Below are 4145 nucleotides of genomic sequence, written 5' to 3'. Positions count from 1 at the left end.
GACAAAGGCTCACCCATTGATCAGCTCCAGGATGATCAAAGACAGTCTGGAGTTACCTGTAAGTGCTGTGACAGTTAGAAGATGCCTGTGTGAAGCTAATTTATTTGCAAGAATCCCCCGCAAAGTCCCTCTGTTAAATAAAAGACATGTGCAGAAGAGGTTACAATTTACAAAGAACACATCAACTGGCCTAAAGAGAAATGGAGGAATATTTTGTGGACTGATGAGAGTAAAATAGTTCTTTTTGGGTCCAAGAGCCGCAGACAGTTTGTGAGATGACCCCCAAACTCTGAATTCAAGCCACAGTTCACAGTGAAGACACTGAAGCATGGTGGTGCAAGCATCATGATATGGGCATGTTTCTCCTACTATGGTGTTGGGCCTATATATCGCATACCAGGTATCATGGATCAGTTTGGATATGTCAAAATACTTGAAGAGGTCATGCTGCCTTATGCTGAAGAGGACATGCCCTTGAAATGGGTGTTTCAACAAGACAATGACCCCAAGCACACTAGTAAACGAGCAAAATCTTGGTTCCAAACCAACAAAATTAATGTCTCGCAGATGTGAAGAAATCATGAAAAACTGTGGTTAAATAAATACTACGTAGTTCAGTGATTCACAGGATTGCTAAAAACGCAGTTTGAACATAATAGTTTTAAGTTTGTACCGTCAACAGCAGATGCTACTATTATTGTGAACACCCCCTTTTCTACTTTTTTTTACTAATAGCCCAATTTCATAGCCTTAAGAGTGTGCATATCATGAATGCTTGGCCTTGTTGGATTTGTGAGAATCTACTGGTACCTTGTTTCCATGTAACAATAAGAAATATACTCAAAACCTGGATTAATCTTTTTAGTCACATAGCACTACTATTATTCTGAACACTACTGTACCTGGCAATAAATTTGATTCTGACATACACCGCCTGAGTTCAGAGGTAATCCTGGCTTCAATGAGTAAAAGTCCTGCTATGTGTTGTTTCTACCTGTGAACTTGAAACAGGTGATTTCACCTCATCTACCTGCCTCAAGATTTGAACTTAACGCAGTCAGTTGGTTCAATGAGTGGATGGAAAAATTGTAGTAGGACTTTAACTCATTGAAGCTGGGATTACCCACCTTTGCCTGAGTTGTGCGTTTGCGTTGCATTTGAGGCAACTGATGTGACTCACGCAAGAGTATGTATTTACACTCGGCTGTGTTTCAACTGATTTTGAGTTGCTTCACTGCTCAATATTTCCACACAGTTTGTCTTTGGTCGTGGTTTTTTCCCCACACTATACAGCTTTGGATATAATTTTTAGTGTGCTAATCAGCTGGTTTTGTGTGTGGATTTATGTGTTCATTTTTTAACCAGGACATACAGGTGAGCTTAGCGGGCATGAGCACCTCTCTGAAATAACAAGTTGGGTTGAATGTGTTATAAGGGATAAAAAAAAAAATGTACATATACAAATATACATCGACTCATTGCTAGCTTTTCCTTTGTTAAATTACACTGGTCTATAGCCAAAATGCTTCTGAAGTAAATATCGTCAAACATTATCAATTTTGGGCCACTGAGAATGAAAGTGATGTTTGCAATTGTTGATTGGCTCTAGTTTTTAGGATATGTTGCTATCCTACCAAGGGTTAATATACTCGTATAACCCTTTTGCTGATTTTTCAAGTGTTACAAAAAGAGAACAGGTGAAATTTTATTCTATAAATCAGAGAAATGTGAAAACACCTATTATGCATAAAGAATTCAGCATGCCAAAATCCATAATAAATAACATTTTATTCCTGAAGCAAACAACTTTTAAAAATTTGAGACCACTTTTATTTTTATAATTCAAATCCTGTGTGAGTTTAGTTGTGGCCATTCACAAAAGCGACTTCTTAGAAATGGATGGCAGTAAGATGATGTTTTCAGTCAGTGAAATGGTTTTTAAAAAATTGATTGATTGATTGATTGATTGATTTGTCTGTGATGTCTCCACTAGACATATAAACTTAGTAAAATGCATTCATTATTTAATGTTGCCAGTATGATGGCAAAATTATGTTGCTGGTACGATTTAAAAATCACCACCTACAGATAATTTTGCAGTCTATTTTTGCTGCTTGACACTCAGGTCACTTGAAAAATAGGCTCTGGGTTTGTTCTCTCGAGGTGCACGGCAGTTGTGAAGCAAAATGCATCTGCAACACTTTTGTCATGCAAGGATTGTGCAAGATCGAATCGGTTAACAGAGCCAGAAAATGAACAAACAGCACAGCCACATGTTTCAGACTTAACTATAGATTCTGTCCCTTTAATTACATTTAGTGAGGTTTATTTCTCTGACTTAGTACATTTCTGTGTGAAAATGGTCCATCTGTCCCTGATAACCACACCTATTTGTAATTTTTCAGCATTCACCAATCATCCAGCAAATGGCAGATACATCTATGGGATATTGTATAACATCAGCAAAAAGCAAAGTTTTTTTTTAATTTGTCTTGTGCATCGAAGTTCATCAGAATTTGTTTTGTTTATCCTACTTTTTAATCTCGCGAGTTGTAAGATGATGGCCCAAGCAGAGGGTCGCCCCTTTGAGTCTGGTCTGCTTGAGGTTTCTTCCTCAGAGGGAGTTTTTCCTTACCATTGTCACCTGTGTGCTTGCTCTAGGGGTTGGTATGGTTAGGCCTTACTTGTGTGAAGCGCTTTGAGGCAACTTTGTTGTGATTTGGCGGTATATAAATGAAAGAAAAAAAAAAAGAAAAAGATGATCACAGTTTTGCGGGATGTGTGATCTATTCGCTCACTGCATTCTACAGCCAATGTTCATGCCTAGGCTTTCCTGAAGGCTAGAAAATGCGCAATATAACCAATTCTGTAAATTATACTGTAAAGGCTGTCTAAAAAGCAAGCACAAAAAAAAACCAAAAAAAACAGCTCAAAATGTGCTAAAAAAAAATCGATTACACATTAGTAAGCCGACCACCTGAAACATCGGGGATCTGAATAAAACTATCTGCAGAGTAAGGGCATAAACTCTGCACCGGTACAACACGACTGTAATTATATCAGTATTTTTTTTTAAACCAACTTTCTTTTCCCAAAATGAATACAAACTAGGCCACCACATACGCTCAAATGCAAACCTCCGCCAACACTAATTTCCAATGCCACAAAAATTTTAACTTGGAAAAAATTTTCAAGGTCAAAGTCCTGTTAGAAGTAACTTTTCATCAACTAAATTAGATGTGATCAAATGCCAGGATTATGTATTTAGTTTTTTGTGGTGTCATCAGGTCCAATGTTTTCAGTTTCTGAATTCTTTTTCAAATCATTTCCACAGAACATTGGTCATCTTTGCTATGCACAATTTGTCATTGCTTTTTGGCACTTGGTTTCCGACTGATAACTAGAAAATAGACAAACAGGCACAAAAATGGGGCCTCCATCCAATTTTGGCAGTGTAGGTAAATCCATAACAGAAAAATAAGAGTGACTGAGGCACAGTACAAAATGTACAACAAAACGGCTTTTCAATATTAAATTCAAATGTCCACAAAATTCACAATCTGGATCAAATCTGCATTAAACTTTGTCAGGTGACAGTGAGTGCCATTCTGCTCCTCACTTTCACATATGAGAGTGATTGGGCCCCGTTTGTTTAAGATATAATGTAAGATATACATTAAATAGGGTTTTTAATGTAGAATTTAAATGTCCACAAAATATGTAACCTGGATTAGATCCGGATCAAACTGTCTGTCCATAAAGGATATCATCTTACATAACATTCTCAAAGATGAAAGAAATTTAATCTTTGTTGACAGAGTAATGAATTTTTGAAAATTTGCATAATGTTAAAGATAGCGATTTTTCGAGTTTTCCAAAATTTTTCTAACTTTGCCCTTGAAAATTGAATCAGTTCTTGCCTATCAGTAAAAAAAAGTTCATAATGATATATGAAAAATTGTGGGCTCCAGACTGTTGACAAATGGACAAAAATTAACAGAGGCAAAAACGTAACCTTCGCCAAATTCTTTGGTGAAGGTAATCACAGACATCTATTTTGCAATGTTTGCTCAGTAATTTGAGTCTCACTGAAAAGTTCAAGTAAACAGACATTGCCATGTGTACATGCAGCTGAACACAGAGAT

Source organism: Thalassophryne amazonica, chromosome 13 (genome assembly GCF_902500255.1).
Source record: "Thalassophryne amazonica chromosome 13, fThaAma1.1, whole genome shotgun sequence".
Taxonomy (NCBI): Eukaryota; Metazoa; Chordata; class Actinopteri; order Batrachoidiformes; family Batrachoididae; genus Thalassophryne; species Thalassophryne amazonica.
Note: the sequence above shows the minus strand (reverse complement) of the source record.